Raw genomic sequence first — 19,474 nt, 5'->3', positions numbered from 1 at the left:
TCCTTGTTACATATCTCACAGCCTTCTCCTAAGTTCTGAATTTGCCTACCAGGCCACCATACAGATTTTGGTGCTTGTGCCCTGCACTTGTATATCCCTGGTGTCCCTCATGGATTTTGAAGTAATGTAGGATAAGAATGTGCCATCTTTCTAGTAGCAGGCCATCAGTCATGTGAAGGTCATTTTGATCCTTCCAAGATGGTAGTAGATTTGTTGGAAGTGGCCTCCTTCACCCCCACCCTCCTTGGCAGAGTTGAGTCAATTTCTGGCAAGTCTCATCCTTTAGTAGTTCATCTTTAATTTGCTGAAGTTGGCTGCTAGATGCTGGAATTGCTGCTAGAACAAGGTCAATGTAGACTTTGGCTGCTGCTTCTTCTGTTAGTGGCTGCCTAATAAGGGCTCTAGATAGTGTTTGCTGTTATGAGTGCTTTCCCTTGTAGGTGTTCAGTGTGGAAAGAAAATTGCATCAGCTCTAGTTGAAATCTTTGAATCCTAGATGGAAGGTCATCCCGTGATTTTGAACTAAGGGCCTGTGGTCTATGTTTGTGTTAAAATTCAAGCCCAACAGATATTCCCTGAAATATTCATAAACCCAAGTGACTATTAGAGCTTCCTTTTCCATTTCAGCATACTGCCGCTTGTTTTCTTTGAGGCTTCTTGATATGCATGCAACAGAAAACTGGGCACCTGGCCACCCTAATCCAGAATCATTCAGATCTACGGATCCAGCAACGCCAGCTGCCTGAACTACCAAAATCAACTTCTCTTGCAGAGCTGTTTGTATTATGAATTCCAATGCTGTGCTGAGGCAGGATTAAGCCTCCTTTATGCTGCTGCTTTCACTGGTCTCCTCCCTGATTTTCCAGTCTTGCTAGGATTGCCAGGTGTCCCGTATTGGATCGGAATGCCCATTTGAAAAGGAACCCTAGCGGCTCCAGTCAGCACCGCTGACCAGGCCATTAAAAGTCTGGTCGGTGGTGCAGCAGGGCTAAGGCAGGCTCCTTGCCTGCCCTGACTCTGAGCAGCTCCTGGAAGTGGCTGGCATTTCCCTGTGGCCCCTACCGCAGGGGTAAACAGTGAAACGCCGCACACTATCCCAGCCTGAGCTCCTCCTCTGCAGCTCCCATTGCCTGGGAACTGCGGCCAATGGGAGCTATGGGGCGGTGCCTGCAGGCACAAGCAGCACACAGCATCCACTGACTCCTCCACCTAGACGCCGCAGGGACATGCCAGCCGCTTCCGGCAGCCGCACGGAGCCAAGGCAGGCAGGGAGCCTGCCTTAGCACCGCTTCATCACCGACTGGGAGCCACCTGAGGTAAGCGCTGCCTGGCTGGAGCCCGCACCCTGAATCCCCTACCCAGCCCGGAGCCCCCTCCCACACCCTGAACCCCTCATTTCTTGTCCCACCCTGGAATCCGCATCCCCAGCTGGACCCCTAATCCCCTCCTGCACCCCAACCCACTATCCCAGCCCGGTGAAAGTGAGTGAGGGTGGGGGAAAGCAAACGATAGAGGGAGAGGAAAATGGAGTGAGCGGGAGCAGAGCCTCTGAGAAGGGGTGGGGCAGGGACGGGGTCTTGGGAAGGAGCAGGGGTGGGGCAAGGTGTTTGGTTTTGTGCGATTAGAAAGTTGGCTACCCTTCCACTTGCTCACCCTTCTGGCAGTCTGGGGGTCTCTTTTCTTTCCTTTATTCCTTTAGAGAGAGGGAATCACTCACTTCTGATACCATGTGATGTGAGGATAAAAACACAAAGAGACATGCTTTAAACAGCAACTAGATAACTCCCTCACCAGGAAGGTCCTATATTTATTAAACTTCCTGCTGCAACACATCCTGGTCCTCTTTGGTAACAGTGGAGGACCAAAGACCCTAACTCCTCCACCGACTCCATATGCCAGCTATCCAAAGAATTTGTTAACCTGCTGCTGGAGTCAGAAATAACCCATTTATACATGGAACAATTTTTCCTCCATGGTCATGACACTATCCATCTCTCCACAGGGGTTTTGTATCCTTGGTAATGGAGTAGTTCCTGTTTCTAATCTCCATAATGAAGAACTGACTCCAGGCCTGACTCCAAGGTTAAATTGTATTTTTAATTTATTTTGTGGTTGAATTGGAGGGGAAAGGTTTCTGAACCTAACCCCTTTATTATTACTTTGCAGTTTCTGATTTGCTACAGGAGGCACCATCCTTCTGCTGTCCTTGAACTGCAGCTGGGGAGGGCAGTCTCCCACATGAACCCCTCCCACCCACAAACCTGATTTTTGTGGAGAGTAAAGGTTGATCCTAGAGTCACAAGGAGCTTTTCTTCTCTACCTGATGGACAGGAGCTTTAATCCAAAAGGCCTGGAATCTGCTTTGAAACTCTTCCATGACTTTTCATCAAACAAAGAAATTGCAAACATGCTAATCCTGATATGGATGCAAGACTCCAGATGTCATTGCCATTAGCTTGATTCCCATATAAGACTGGCATTTATTTATTTATGCATGCATGCATGTTGCTATAGTGCCTACTGGATCAGGGCCCCATGGCACTAGGCACTGTATAAACACATAACAAAGAGTTTACAGTGTAAATAAATATTCTAGGCTCTGACAAGCTTGTAGAATGACACCCTGAGGTAGAGGATGGCCATGGAATGTTGTGTCTAGAAAAGTACAATTCTCCTTTAAAATAGGGAATATCCTTTGTGAGTACAAGGTTCAGGAGCCCGGGGAGCTTTCTTGGACGAGCAGCAACAGATCATTTTTTTGTTGTCATCAGCCTTTTATAAGAAGTGATAGGGTGGTTCTGTTGTCTTTTTTAAAAGAAAACAACATTGAGAATTTATGCTTAGATTTTCCTTTCTGTTTAAGGCCAGGTTGGGCTGCAATGCTACACAGCACAAAGTAGCCTTAAACCATCCAGAGCGGTGTTTCTCAACCAGGGTTACATGTACCGCTGGGGTGCACGGATGTCTTCTGAGGGGTACATCAACTCATCTAGATATTTGCCTACTTTTACAATAGGCTACATAAAAAGCACTGGCGAAGTCAGTACAGTCTATGACTTTATACTGCTCTATATACTATACACTGAAATGTAAGTACAATAGTTATTTTCCAATTGATTTATTTTATAATTATATGGTAAAAATTAGAAAGTCAGCATTTTTTCAGTAGTAGGGTGGCTGTGACACTTTTGTATTTTTATGTCTGATTTTGTAAGCAAGTAGTTTTCAAGTGAGGTGAAACTTGGGGTATGTAGGACAAATCAGACTCCTGAAAGGGATAGAGTAGTCTGGAAAGGTTGAGAGCCCCTGATCTAGAGGTTCCCAGTGAAGAATTCCCCTGAATTTCTCCTGGCCAGGGATTTTATTTTATTTTATTTTTTTGCTGGCACAGTGCTTTCTCTTCCAATGTAAAGGGAGGAGGAGGTAGAGGTAGAGGAGGTATACTGAGGGTGGACTAAAGCCATATTGGGGCTGGACGAGTGAAGCTGGTGGGCAGAGAAAAGCATATTGAGGAGTTTACAGCCTCAGTGCAGTCTCTTTTGGTTGAACACACACACACACACTCACTCTCTCTCTCCTTTAAGACTCCTGGATTCCTGTTGATGCTAGGCTCTCATGGCAACGTGTGTGAGTAACACTTTCTACCATCTCTAGTTGGCTAGGAGGCTCTGTCCCATCCTGGAGGATGATGACCTGGCCTCAGTTATACACACCTTTGTCACCTCTTGGCAGGACTGCAACTATGCAATACACCTGGGCATAAAGGCTTCAGCGTTTAGGAAACTCCAGCTAGTACAGAATATTACAGAGCAGGGGGTGGCCAAACTGTGGCTTGCGAGCTGCATGCTACTCTTTTACAGGTAAAGTGTGGCTCTCGGAGAGGGGAGAGCTAGGGGCTTCTGCCCAGCATGGAGGGGGCGCCTGCTGGAGCTTGAGCCCCGCCACTCCCATCCCCGCAGGACTGAAGCCCTGAACCCTGGCAGGCACCTCCCACAGGGCTGAAGCCCCAAGACCCCCCTCCCGACAAGGCTGGACCCTGAGCCCTAGCAGGTGCCTCCAACAGGGCAGAAGCCCCTAGCCCCCACCACACTGCCACAAGGTTAAAGCCCTGAGCTCCGTGCGGCACAGCTCTCAAACTTCTGAAGATTGTCATATGCAGCTCAGAAGGTCAGTAAGTTTGATCACCCATGCTACAGAGCATCTCCTCAGCAACACAGGTTATTGTGAGCATATCTAACTTGCCCTCTGCTCTCTACAGTGGCTTCCCATGGACTGTCGAATCAAAGTCTAGGTCTGTATCTTCAAGGGACTGCATGGTCTGGACCCAGCTAATAGAACACCTAAAGCTCCAGGATGAAGATTATGGCTAACAGTTTTGCTCCTCTGGCATAATGGAATCTGCCAAAGCTCATCTTTGCATGAGAGAGAACTTTTTCATGGGCGGTTCAAGACTGTGGAATGAACTCCCACAGGAACTAAGGACCATCACAAACCTCACTATCTTCTGCTCCAAGTGCAAGGCACATTGCTCTGTCCTTGCCTTCTGTAACAAAAATACTTAGCTCAGAACAGTTTTTTGAAACCAAAAACCTACCAAAACAAGACATGCCACTTCACACTCCTCTCCCCTGGGGATAGAGCGAGAGAACAAACAGCATATGACAAATGTTGGTCACATTGACTAAGGCACTCAGATGCTATGGTGATCATAGTATTAGATCCTGTATAGAATAGAAGAATGTGTGGTAGAGCTTATATCTGCTACACCTAGTCTTCTGTTGGGGCACGTGGCATTGTAAGGAGTTTAAGTTAGAGCAGTCAGTATACTGCTCTAATTTGTGCAGAAGCTGGGCTCTGGATCTCTGCAGCCACCCTTCTCCATTATATCTGAGCTGTGGGTGGATGTAGCTGAAAATCAGAGACTTCAAATGCAAAACTAAAAACAAAAATAGAACCCTAAAAAAAAATCAAAGTTTTTATTCATTTTGAGGGGAAAACAGGACAATTTCACTCTAGCCATTAATTCCTGTTGACACTAAACTCTCACTTAGCAGCTTCTGTGAGTAATGTTTCCAAGGACAAGGCCCTTAAGCAAACAAATACTTGTGTATACATGCCACTTTATCACAATTTTGCAAGCAAATAGGTTTACTCGTCCACCCGTTTTTGCATGCAGTTGTGGTAAATGTAGATAATTGCAGGCACAGTTATGGTAAATGCATGTATAGAAGTAACCATGCAACTATACATGCATTTTTCAGTGAACAAGTGGACCTCAACTCACTGAAAATGTCTCTTGTTAATTTGTTCTGGATTTCTTCTAGGCAGTCTGTTTATACGCTGTGCTACTGGTTCCACTCCTCCCAGAAGAAAAGAAACCTTTGCACATAAACTTGTGAATTGACACGTAGATATTATGGTGATGGGCAGATTACAAATGCCTAGATGGAGTTCTGGATAGTTCCCTTCTAGCTGAAATTCATATTGTAGGAAAATACTCTTTTCATTAAATAAGGAGCATTGTGAATACAGTTGCTACATAATGCAGCTATGAATTCCAGTCTGTGCCCCATCAGCTTCCAGTTTTCAAAAATAAATAGGTGCACTCCTCCAACAAATACAACTGGCATAGATGGCAAGCCTGGATCAGAGCTGGCATATTTCTTAACACATCTGATGCTTTCATTCATTAATGCATGTTTCCAATAAATAAAATATCACAATTTCAGATATCCATATTTTATCAAGATGGAATGAAAGTGGAAACAAGGCAGTAAAGAATGTTGATGTGTGCTAACATGGGCCCAAATAATGTATGCGTTTAACCATACTCTTTAGGAGGATGTGGTAAAGATCTAATAAGGTCACAATTAGTGCATATTAGTGGTAAGCTGCATTGCTGTATTTACTGTGTTGCTTTCTTTTCAGTTTGAATGTAAGAGACCATTACTTTATAAGTTCCACTTATTGCAGAACTGAAAAGGCATATCCTTCATCATGATCTTAAAGCTGATCTAAAAGGCTTTTTACCTTCCAAGACCTTAGTGGTGGGCTTTGATTCTTCTATTTAGAGGTATTGACTTTGATGACGCTTCAAGCAAGGAATTACATTCCTTTAACTCCTTGACTAGTTAGTGTTGCTGCCAACTGGCAGAAAACCAGAGTCCTGAATCCTGGAACTGATGGGTAAATAGAAGTTATGATTTTGTTTGGAACTGTAAAATGTTGGTTGATAATGCACATTTTATTGAGGTAGGATCTCAAACTTTTAAACATTTTAAAAGTATTACGGTTTACTTTTCAGTATTTCAATCTGAATAAGTGCAATAGCAGCCCAGATGTCATGGTTTCTGCAGTGGTTTCCTTCCAGGGGGGAAAGAGTAGCCTGGGAAACTACACAAAGATCCAAGCGGATCTCAAGAAATCCACTGTTTAGAGGGCGGAGTCCTCTGCTTTTTCTGGAGAGTGGCAGAATCATGGAACAATTAGGAGGAAACTACTTGAGCTGAAACTAGTGAATTTTCTTACCTCTTACAGAGATTTTCCCTTTCTCCCTGAGGAGAATTTAGCCCCAAGTTATTTTATGATAGTTCAGCAGAATGTACATTAAAGTAAAGAGGAAAGAATTGAGGTGCAGCATCTGAAGTGTCTTTCATTTCTGTTGCAGGTGGGGTTCATAAAGTGAAGAAGTGAATTGTTCCTGTAGTGTATTATGTGTTCCTTTTTTTCCTGCTTGCTAGTGAACTGCTGCAGAAAGGACCTGGACCACTTGGCACAGCAAATGAGCTTCTTAAAAATATATTTTAATGAATAACAGATACTCAGCATGAGCCATTGTTGTTTGGGCTAACAGATAGCTAGGATTGTAAATGTCTATATGGTCTAGTCACTAGAGAGAACAGAGAACCACACTGAGTAAGCATGGGTTACACCTATGTTTCAATTTTGATAAAGAGGAGGAAAGAATGTTTTGAGCAACCATCAACTATATGACAGAAGAGGTCACTTTCAAGGAAAGAGATGTAATCAAACATATAGCAACTAAGAGTTTCATTATTTGGTAAGTTTCATGATGTTTCAGGTTTTCTGCAAGGCAAGTGTGCAGAAATATGTAGAAGAGAACACACAGTTCTTTTTGATCTGGACTTTTAGTAAAGGGTCTATTTTAAATGCCCTGTTTGCTTCCTACTGCCTCAAGAATTTTTTATTTCCATTTTAATGATGTTTAATTTCATGAGAGTTTCCTGGGTTCAAAAAAGGAATGGACAAACTTCAAAAGTCTTGAATAAGCACCCAGAAAGTCAGAGGTTTTTGTGAATCTTATATGAACTATCTAAACTTCTTAAAGGGTGAAAAGTTGGACTGGAAATCTCATGGGAATTTGATTTCTCTGTGAATTCTGGTACTTTGTTGCTTCCATGAATAAAGTCCTGCAAATCTGCAGATATCCACTTTATATCCGCAGGACATGTTTGCAGATCGTGGATTGGATATGGATACAAGTTTTGTATCCACTCAGGGCTCTAGCCATGAGACCATCCTTTCTTAAAGTGTATCAGGATTTCCATCTCTGATCATAGCCAAACCAGGAAGAACAGAGGTGTGTGAAAACGAACTCTAATTTTTGTTTAAAAAAGTGATCTGAAGATTTAAAAATGTTCAGGTTCAGCTGGCTCTTGTGTTATCAAAGTTAATTTGCTCATTCCTACAGTTTTGGGACAAAGCCATTAAAAATGCTCTTTTTGCTGATTTATTTTTAAACAAGAGTTCTTTCTTAGACATATGGAAGCTGTCTATAAAATGATTCAAACATGTTAAGGGACCAACATTTTGCTTGTGGCTATGTGGTTTTTTTATAGTCCTAATCTTTAAATCATATGAAACTGTGATAAACTGAAATCCTTACAGGAAGGACAGGAATCTAGTCACCTGTGTTGGCATGGTATATCTTTTATAGTTTAGGAAGAGAGGCTGAGAAACCTAAACAATGGCAGTATTGTTGTTCTAAACATTGAGAACGAGAGAGTCACCTGACACTAATTTGCAGACAGCACTTCAGTGGTCAATAAAATGACCCTCATGGAGGTTGCTGTGGAAAATGATTATAAAGTTAGGGGCAGATTCTGCCATCCTTCCTCACAGTGTGTGCTGCCTTACTTTGTAAGTAGCCCCATTGATTTCATTGTGACCATTTGCAGAGTAAGATACTACTCAGTGTAAGTAAGTGCGCAGAATCTGACCAATCGTCTGTTTCTATTCTAAATCTGTGTTGGGAAACCACTCAGATATAATGTTTCACTTATCAAGTGGTAAAAACCCTCTTTGTGCCAACAACCTGTATTGGCAGTAAGTATTAACATACTTTATGTTCAAAGTTATTGCTTGTTTAATAGATTTGAATACTCACCAGTAGATTTTAATATCCATCAACCAAAGTCGGATGCACAATCTGCCTCATAAATAGATGACATTAAAAATAAGGAGTTTGATAGTGCATCACTAGATAATATATTGAGTTTGCATTTATTTTCTGAAACATATGCAAAACAAAGTTGCCTGTATTTCCCTTTTTAAATGAGAACATCTGTTTTTACTGTTACTGCATTTTATATGTTTTATTTTTTTATATTTGTTCATATGAATTTTGCATTAACTTTTCTTATTTTCATACTGAATTGGCAATCTCATTATTTTTATAGCCAACTAGAAAATTATTTTCAGTGCTAAGAGTTTACTTGCAATACATTTATCACTTCGTGATATGAATTCAGTATCTCTAAGAAGTTAGACAGTCTTTGACTCAGAAGAACACAAATTCTCATAGGATTAGAGCAAACTATGGCTGGGGTTAACCATGTACCCTCTTACTGTTAAATGAGATTTGAGAGAGAAGTAGTGAAATACTTTATATACATTTTATAATCTAAAACTCCATTTTAATAGGGCAGGTAACTATAAAATTGTATACTTGATTGAGTTCAGTGTTGTGAAGGAGACATCTACATCAAGGGGTTAAACAGAAACTATTCTTCATGTTTGTTTTGTAAGGTTATTATTTTTTGCAGTACAGAGCATAACATACTTTGCCAAAAACAATGTAATTATTTTTTACAGAACACTTTTAAAGAGAATAAACTGTTACGAAAGAGGCAGAAAAAATATCACTGGCATAAACACTGTCTGTAGATGAGACTAAAATAATTGAAGTGAAATTGCTTTCATTTATGGCTAACAAGCTCAGGCATTTTGCATGATCTAAGCTATATTAAAGCTTTTTGTGAAGAGATTATTTTTTGTATGACGAGTGCCTTAATAGAAGTATCATAGTTTATGGTAAAATAGAACAGCAGTACAGCTCAAGTTAAATTCATTTATTCAGATGAAGTAATATTCTACCAAACTATTCTACAGAAGCAGGGGGAGAAATTACTGAAACCTTTTTGCCAACGTTTATCCGTTTCAGTTATTTTTGATGGTATGTATTCCTTGTGTGCTTTAGCTACAGTACCTTTATATCGACAGTTGGTAGCACAAGTCTTTTAAAGCACAAAGAGTAGCAGCTCCTCAGCCAATCTGTGATAAAAGAGAAAAAAATGAAATCACTATGGAAACTGCAGGAAGAATCTAAAAGCTTTCTTTATAAAGTAAATGTCTGATGTTTGTGACTGCGGGGGTACAAAATTCATAAATCTGTATGATGCTATCATTTCTGATTTGTTATCTCAGCAAATGCCAGGTCTAAGCAGTCTGACCTTAGCTTTATTAAGAGCTTCCTTTTTAGAAACAGTTACTATTCAACAATGGAAAGACTGCAGTGCTGCAAGTGGGGGAAACTAATTTGTTTAAAATGTGGCTTTAAAAAAAAAAATCACAGAGACCTCAAGGCTTAGAGAGTCAGGAACACTGTGAGGTTTTTAGTAATGCAGCAACTAAGGGAGCTGAATGCAATTCAGAAAACTTATGTTTCATTTCCATTACATGCCTGTCTTTGATCTCAAATTGAAAATCTCTGACCTTCCTCCTCCAATCCAGAAGCAAATAAATACTAAAGAAAAGGAAACCCCCTCTTCTTTCAGCACACAGAGCCTCTAAGACTGAAAAATGAAGGTGACTGCTACTATGAACCTGTTTGGACACCAGACAGCAACAAATACCTGTCTCAGTGGAGGAGTTTAAGAGCACTGCAGAGATCTTCAGGCAGTGCAGAGTATCTTGGCTTACACAGGCCACGGTCTTTATTTCAAAACAGTACTAGTCGTGGTTTCTCTGTACCTGCAACTGAAGAATTAGAGGAACAGGAGGACAGCAGTAAATCTTCTAATCCAAAACTCTTCATGTCACAGAAAATACCCTGAAGTCTAAGCAGGATGAGACTCTTGGTAAGTAGATCTCTACCATTACATTTGTTGCTGTAAACTTGTATGGATACTTTTCTGCCTTATGTGTCTAGTTCAAGTAAGACCTAAGTTTTTTGGGAGGGAAAGGAGGAGGAGATGGGGACAGCATATTCTTCTTTTAAGAGTATGGCAAATTTCCTGTCAATTTTTGCTTTTCCAGTATTAATGTCCAGTGTATTTCATGTTGTATGCGTGTTCCCATGCTGTTTTAGACATTTTATAAACACTGCTAGCCTGGTGTTTTGAGGCATTTATGAACAAATAGTTCTCCTTGACTAAATGAAAGTGAACAGGTTTGGGGTTAAGTACCCATATGATATATTTAAGCCTAATATGTATATCTCAATAACATAGTATTAAACATGCTGATAATGGCTAGAGAAGCACAAATGTTTGTCAAACCACATGTTTTAAGTCTTCAAAACACATGGTGGGTATTTTAACTTCTGATGGATTCAATTTAAAATATTGATACTAAATGTATGACAGGTATGATTTGAAATTATTTTACAGAAAAATAACTGATGTGGGAGTACAGAAAAAAATCTCAAGTACTTTCTGATTTTAAGGTACATTGGTGGATGCTACTATGGAGTATTATATTATTAACAATAAAGCTTTGTAGATTAGCCACGGGGAAACACTGACAATAAAATTTCTTGCAAAAGTTGGTAAATCTTTCTGTAATAAAAATAAATTCTAAAAATTGGCGTCTTTGTAGCTTTTTATGCATATAATGAAAACTAATTATCTGTGGAGAAAATTTGACTTGGTAGAATGGAATTAAATTGCTTTTTTAAAGACTTCCTTAAACAGTGCTAGCTAGGGAGAAGTCCAATAATATTTTTAGCTCTGAATTGTAAAGCCTTTGCTACATTAATAAATCATGTTGCATTCTGACTTTTATCAAAAGATTCAGAGGAGGAGAACTGCATACGGCACAATGAAGCTACAAGAGAAGCTCTGACTGTTTTGTTTTTTTCCCCCTTCATCAAGCTACTGTACACATGGCCTTTCAAGATGAGCAACTCCCATAGAACAGCACTTACTGCGGTAGGTCAAAACTGGCTGTAAGTCAATGACAGTAATAAATTAATCGTCAAATTATAATGTGTAGTGTACTACTTAAACATACTATATCCAATATTTGAGGGGAAAGTGATATATTGTCCTTTGATGTCTACCACATTTGAATTATTTTTAGGAGAATTTTATTTTTTCTTATGCTGTTTAGGGTTATGTATTTATTTATTGACTAACTATTGAAATGAATAAGACTAGAATTGACATGCAAGTGCACGGAAAAGAAACTGTTTCATTTACCCAACAAAGCTGCAAATACAGCCTCCTTGTAGCAAATTTATTTGGGGTAACACTTAGCTGTATATGAGCTCTAGGCACAATGCTGAATGAGGTGTTTGAATTTAGTTTTTTACTGTGGCTGAGAACAAGATGTAAAATATATTTTCTGCAAGTAAAGATTCCTAAACCTTGCAAAGAAAAGCTTTGTTTTTTGAAGATGGGGTACACTGACACAAGTCCTAAAAACTGGCAGGCTAAAAAAAGATGTCAACTGGAATGAATTTTTACCAACAGATCATGTATCAAATGTATAATTTGTTGATATAGGAATACGAACTGATGAAATATATCTTTGACACTAGTGTGTTACATTGTTATATAGAAGCTTTGTAATAGTCTTGATGAGTTCTAATCTTTGACATTTGCTTTTTCAAAAAATCTAGTTGATAATTCAGTACCCTAATTATGTTTCTATGAAAACAGTTCAGACGAAAGATGTTATGTGATCTTCAGCCCTGTCTTATATTAAAAAAAAAGGTATTAACTCAGTAACATATCAGAAGTGTCTCTTTGATGAGTTTAATGATACTTTTTTTGAATACCTGTTTTTATAGCGTCATTTACAAATATAATTGAACACATTTTTATTCATCATTTTTTCTAAACTACACGTTGTACTTGCCCAAATGCTAAGCAAAATAGGTACTGGCTCCACTCTAATATTTACATATTTTATTTTTGTAGTTGGTATTTATATTTTAAACATTTGCTGCAATAATAAAGACCAATGCTTTAAACATATGTGTGCGTTTTGCAACAAGTAACTTTAAAAGGAAAATAAACAAGTGAAAAGTAAGAGTTCTGCTTTGTATTAAGAAATCAAAGTCATTATGTTAAATGTGAATTATATCATTTGGGAATACTTTCCATTCATTTTTCAAATCAATCTACTAGCAAATGTTAAGTTCATAAGCATTTATGTCCCTGGTAAAGTTAACTTTTTACACATAATTTGTGTACAAACTGAGACAAAAGGTTAATTAAGGTTATATGCTCTGAGATGTTGTATGTATTTCTGCATACATAACATCTACATATAGTTGATATTTTTTATTCTGTTGTATTTGGACTGAATAATTTCTTAATACATGACTATTTTCTATAAAACCATTAAAACACTGAATCCCTGGGGGGAAATGGATACCTGATACTGGTATGTGGCTTTGTGTCTGAATGTATAACACTCTGACTTAGCTGAAAGAGAATACTGTAGCAGTGTGTCCTCAGGTAAAATTCTCAGACACTAGATTATTATGTAATATACAGTAGGAGTTCTGTTTTATTTACAGTCTTCTTTTGGGAAATATAATTCAAATTTTTCAGATCAAGTCATGTAGATACTTGAGGGTATATAATTGACATTGTGCCTAGGGAATTATAGGTGTATACCTCCTGATTTTGTTAATGGGCGTTGTACACCTAATTCCGTATGTATATTATTGAGAGTGCCCTTTACACTTACAAAAATACACGTTAAACATCATTTCTCATATTTTGTGCTTTTACAAAAAACAATTCTCATTGGAAACTACTACAGATAAATAAACTCCCCCTTCTCTATGTCACTTTTCATTGATACCCAAGAGTTTGTGTTTTATAGCAAAGTGCATATTATTGGGTGCTTGTGATTGACTTGGCTGGAATTAAGAGCCTTCCTCTGTCTCTAAGGTGGCTTTAAGGGAAGTGTAGTAAAACTTCCATAAGAAACTTGTCTCCCCTTTTACTCATAGCATAAAGAATGTTCTCTCCGTAATGGACACGGTGAGGAGAGTTCTTCCTATAATGTCATTAAGGCATTATGTATTTGCAGGAAATGTAGACCGATATATCTAGTTTATCTTTCTATAATGCATCCAGCACAGTGATATCTCAGTACTGAAAATTTTTCTTTTCACATCCCTCCTGCATCCTTTCAGTTATGATGTTTTTGACGTGTATGGCTATATAAGCTAAGATGCAATTGTTTAAAACCTACTCTAACAATTCAGCAAGACTTGTTCTGTTGAGGACCCAAGTATTGGAAGAAGTATGGTAGACTTGGTTCAAAATGAAATATTCAAAGCTAATGTCCTTGGGTACAGTCTAATCAAGTGTTGACATCGAATGTGACCACACTCAGACATTTGCCATATGATAAACAGCTGGAGTTTAGAGTGCTCTTTTTACAATACAAAGTTAGTGGTCTTCATTTTGCTTTTCCCAGAAGTAGCACTCACGCTGTGTAGAAAAGAAATTGCCACGTTATGGTACATACAGCCAAGCTGTTCTTTGGAATTGCACTGGATGTAAATCAGTGTAGCTCCACTGAAGTCAATGGAGCTACACAGATTTACGCCAGATGAGGATGCCAGCCCTTTATCTTTCCCCAACAGTTATTTTTCACCTCTTCCTTATAGCAAATTCTCGTTTGTTATAAACTTGCATAAAATAGAAAGGGGAATCATCCTAAAACTCTCAGAAACTGGTAATAAAATGTCCTTTTTAACATGGGGAAAATATTCACATTTAACATATGTATACAGTAAAACATTCTTCACGTACCCCTGCAAATACTTCAGTTGTTGACATAGGTAAGTTATTTCAACATTTTCTTTATATACTGATATTCTGAAAAACTAAAATGAGACATTCAGGAGTAAACCTTCAGCAGAGCATGAGAATCCACAGTCCTGGCCAGGTAAAATGCATCCTGCACTGCAGAGGATTTTCTGCCCTGCAGGGCGAGTTCCAATGAATGACATTGATTCCTATTAAAAAGGCACTCCCCTCCCTTCTTGATGGACGGGGTAATTGTAAAAGGCCACTTGACCCTTATCATTAATGGGGAAGCATAATAAAATCCTCACTCAAGTAGAAAATATTACTCTGCACCTTTAAAAATTGACCACGGACTGTTTTTCAAAGAAATTTCATTAAGCTTGTGCAGTGTACTTTTATGGAGCACACATGAGAAAACTCTGTACTTATGCCACAGACAGTAACAACCAATATTCTATCCTGTTGAAAATCCATGTTTTTCAAGTGATATCTCTAATTTGCATTTTTATGATCAGTGGTAAAAATTGTTCATCTTATATTTCATATTTTATCTTGGTATGAAAGATTTTCTTTCTGTTCCCCACCCTTTATATACTTTAACTTGGCCTTTTTTAAAAACAAAACAAACAAGCTCCCTCCCATCCCCCAAAGTATTCACTCACTCACCTGTGCATTCATACAATGTTTAAAATACAGTTGAGACCGGCTTAAACAGAGGAAAAAGGAAATTGAGTTTAAAGGCTAAAATACTGACCTGCCCTGAACCCATTCACTGGGTGCCCAGTATGTCAAATCAGTAGTTGTTCACAGATTGTTGTACTGTCTACTGTAGGCCTAAGTGGGTGCATAAAAGTCAGAATATTATCCTTAATTTGTGAGCTATTTCTTGATTTTTGTCTTTAGAACTAAACTCATAACTTATTTTGTATGAAGCTTGTTTTGCTAAAACTTGTTTATGAAAACCTAGGTGACAGAACTGGAGGGGGGACTAGGATGGCTATCCCTCTACCTTGAAATGAAATTGTTGACTACCTAGATAACCCTTTCTAACATTGTTTCCTTTTGGGATTTCTACATTCACCCCAGATTAAAACTGGGAGCTGACTTCCAGTGGAAAATCTTCTGTATGTTAAAGATAACACATGTTGCACTATGTCACATTGTCACTAGACAATTCACTTTTATTAAAAACTAGAATATTTGCATGTAAAAACATGGCGGTGATTATCCAGAACGGTTTCATTTAGCCTTAAATTATGAACTTTCCATAAAGCACAGTGTATCAGTTATTGACCTGGTATAATTTGAATTCTTTATTACTACTGGAGTCTAATATTCCTATACCATGTCTAACCATTAGGCTCAGTCAGATTTCAGAACAAGAGAGCCTGAACTGAAGGTAAAAAGAAAAGGAGGACTTGTGGCACCTTAGAGACTAACAAATTTATTTGAGCATAAGCTTTCGTGAGCTACAGCATGAAGGTAGTATTTTTTAAGTTTAAATGGGAACATTTCTATGTATAAGATACCAAGCTCATTTCTTAACCAAAATGTGGTTATTTACAATTCATTTTTCCCCATGGGGATATAAGGAGAGCTTTGTATTTCAGCAAAAAGTAAAGTACTAGTAAATAAAGAGTTAAAGTGAAGGCAGGCTCACTGGTTTGTTGAGATCTGTCACAGTCTGAGTGGCTGGCTACATATCTGTCTCAGGAACAATAGCTACCTGTATTCTGCACGGACTGCTGGGCAGGCACTAGCAATCTGGAAAAGGTCTGTCTCTGTTAGAGGTTTCTTAGTGAGAATCCCTAATGACAGTCCCACTTTTCATTGGGAGGAAAAAAAATCCTGTCTTCTCTCTTGATGAAGGACAGAGCTTTGATCATTGTCATTCAGCCTTGACTTGGCCTGAGGTTTAGGTTCTCAGCCTAGAAGACAGTAGGCTATCTTCTCTCTCTCTCTCTTTCTCCCCCTCACCCCCCCCAACACACACACGCACGTTTGCTGGTCTGTGCAGGCAGATTAGTGTCACAGCTGTAACTGAGGCACAGAGCAATAAACATAGCAGAACCAATTTCCATGGTGGCAAGAGGGGGCACGGGAGGTGACAACAATGAGAAGGATCTCTTCTTCTGACAAGTTTTAGGTAAGAGAGAATATTTATACATCACTCAAGTATTTTATATCCTTCTAGAGGAGTTAGAAGTTGTTACATTTAAAATGTGCCTTGTTATTAAAATATTTTACTTTACTGCTGTATCCAGGCTGTTACTAGCCTATAAACCAGTAATTGCAGTGCTTTGTGTTACGAGAATGATTGGAGAAAATAGGCAAGGTTTCTTCACTGGCGTAGTAGCTATTACAGTTGCTGTTTAATGAAGGTTTCTTCTAATGTTCAACTTTTTTAAAATTCACCATGAAGCTTCATTTCAGGTAAGGTAAAATTATATTTAGTCATAATAAATACAGGGACACAATAAAATGGTTTTGTTGCTGGCAGGACCCATGCAATATTAAAACAGTGCTCCTTCAACCCTAATTTGTAATTATTTTACACTGTTAACTGTACTGGGGTCAGAGAGTTTTATAAATTAATGAGGTTGCCTGCTGAGTTCAAATAGTATTATCTACATGAGCTGCTGCTGCTGCAGAAGGCAGAAATTATTCCAGCATATTTTTAATGTAGGTATAACCTTCTGACTTTAAGATATTGCTTTTGGAACACTTTCCATTAAACAGTAGTTTATATACTCTGCAATGAAAATGGGATACTGATCCATTTTAATAAGGACAAGTTGAGCATAAGAAAAATGCTTTTCCTGTAATGAGACGATGAGAACATTTGATAGAATTTTTTTAATTAAAATTGTTTAGATTATTACAGTTGCAATCAATGATATTGTACACTTGTTAAATGTTTACAAATAACTAATGTTCCAAAGACTGGAACAAGAACAAAAAACAATGTTTCATGCTGAAATAGAAAATTAAAATACTAGACTGTGTAGCGGGTTTAAAAGAACAGATCGAATAATTTAAAGAATAAAGTGAAGTAACTACAGCATGAGAGGAGGTTGTGGTAAACTGGAATAATGTACCACTGTTTTCAATCAAATATTAACCAGATAGTATTTGGGCACTTAAAAGCAGAATTTAGAACTAATTCTCAAATGAGAGGGGGAAAATCTATTTACCGTACAATTCCCATATTGAAATAAACTTTCATATTGCAAGCTTTAAAGCATTTGTTATATTGATTGTAATCTATAATATACTGGTTAAAGAAGGGAAAATGGAAGGCAGTTTGAAGCTGAATATACAGTAATCAGTGCTAAAGATTCATTTTATTCAGAGTCTCCCATTTACAAGACCGATTCTGAGCTTCCTGTGATATATTGTTATGTAAATATGGTGCAGCAAGGGAAAGCAGCACTATGGAGATTCAATTTACTTTGAAAGTTGTTCATTATAGAAGGGATGAATGTTATTTATTTGATGTGATTCAAAGGCTAGAAATGACTTTTTCATTGTGAAGCCTATTGTGATGGGTGCAGGGTGATCTAATCTTTTTAATTTTGGCTTTCACACCAGTGGAGATGAAAAGAGATCTAAGCTCATTTATTGGTTGCTAAGTCCTGCTGGAGGCCTAAGTACCATTCGTGGTTGCTATGGCCAATCTGACCTCAATCTATGCAGTTTTAGGGACTTAAGCAATCCTTTTTTATTTAGGAGCATGTACCTTGATTTATGTCCAAAATTGAGCCTGAATGTCTTTGTCTGCAAGTGATAAATGGTGGCATACAATTCATCAGTTCTTACAAGTAAACACTGCTGTCCCACTAAAAATATGTTTTGTTCTGAGTTAATGGTATGGAACAAGCCAGTCTCCACAAACAGCTATCTTTTATTGTAGAGAGCCACTGAAACTTGGAGCAAAGTGAAGGAAATTGGCATTCATCTTCTTACATTAGCATTTCATTTGTGCTATCTGATGATGAGACTCTATGTAGATTGACAATGAAAGGCTAGCATTCCATTTCCCTATCTGAATATATAATGGATAGATTCTGAATGTATTTATACTGTAGGGATAGTAAAAAGTCAGAAGTGCTTTCTCTGATAGTGTTTGTCTGCCACTTCATTATCACTAACTCTTAAAGTACATGCAGTCAAACAAACTGTGACTTAGCTCAGGGAAATTCCCAGTTTCAGTTTGAGGCAAGTACCTTGAATTCAAAGAGTATCAGATTTTTGTTACTACCAGAAGTGTTCTCCTTGTGTGATAGTTAATGGTGCTTGCACCTTCATGTATTACAGAATCTCTTTCAAAAGAAACTACTGTGATTAAGAGGTTATTGAATGCAGAGTGGGTTTTAGGAGAGGAATAGTAAAATGTTTCTTATATTAAAATTACTGGTTTGATTTGTCATTTGGCGTATGCATGCTAGGCTAATGTGATAATGATCCCAGATTAGCAGCGGCAAAATCATTTTCTGTTTTTAGCATACTTCAAATACAGAATAATGCTTCATAGTACTTTTCTTCAATAATGAGTTAATAATTTTTGTACTAAATTGGCTACCACAGGTTACTACTATGAGGGGGGGAAATGAGACAAATTAAGTGTTGTACCTGGTAGCTGACATTGTTAAAGAAAGGGAAACCTAATCAGTAATTACACATTTTTAAGCTGAAAGTGGGTTTGAGGCTTTTCCTCTCTTTCTTCATGTAATAGCTTAAAGTAAGAATTTCTGAAGAAAGTCATTACTCTTTTTTTAAAAAATCCAGCTTGTATAAGAAGTGTAAGAAAAAAATAATGGCTAAACCACAGCCCGTTGATTAGAAATTTGGGGCCCGGTACATTAGGATCGCTGGGGCCCCATGCCCTGCCATTTCACTTTATTTACACAGACATTAAACATGTTGGGGGGGGGGTGAGCTTGGGACCCCGTTACAATTATCCCCCTTTCGCCTCCTCTCAGCAGCCCTGACGATGGCCCAAAGAGATGCTACTTGGATAGAACAAAATTAATTCCCCAAACAATTTGAGAATTTCTGTTTATTGTCTTTAAAATATTGTTTTTAAAACCAAAGTAGTGCATGCTGATCTTTTCATGTTACTAAGATCTGATGCATGTTTTTCTCATGTAGCTTAATTGTTTTCAGAAACAGAATAG

The 19,474-nt window shown here is 38.3% G+C and overlaps 1 long non-coding RNA gene across 6 annotated transcripts in view; it reads left to right on the top strand.

Annotated features, from left to right (window-relative positions):
- The first annotated feature begins 1,681 nt into the window (after positions 1-1,681).
- The window catches only part of LOC114021626, a 103,238-nt gene continuing 85,445 nt past the window's right edge, over positions 1,682-19,474 (top strand). The window contains exons 1-6 of one of the 6 annotated variants that reach the window (XR_006290562.1): positions 1,682-2,082; positions 2,167-3,089; positions 3,585-3,627; positions 3,861-7,060; positions 9,412-10,379; positions 11,311-11,450. This is a non-coding gene — a long non-coding RNA (uncharacterized LOC114021626). Of the gene's footprint in view, positions 2,083-2,166; positions 7,061-9,411; positions 10,380-11,310; positions 11,451-19,474 lie in introns of all 6 variants that reach the window. The other 5 variants (XR_006290557.1, XR_006290574.1, XR_006290567.1 and 2 more) reach the window with 5 other exon arrangements.

The sequence above is a fragment of the Chelonia mydas genome, chromosome 1 (genome assembly GCF_015237465.2).
Source record: "Chelonia mydas isolate rCheMyd1 chromosome 1, rCheMyd1.pri.v2, whole genome shotgun sequence".
Lineage (NCBI taxonomy): Eukaryota > Metazoa > Chordata > Testudines > Cheloniidae > Chelonia > Chelonia mydas.
The sequence above is the reverse complement of the archived record's forward strand: the minus strand, read 5'-3'. Positions and strand labels throughout refer to the sequence as shown.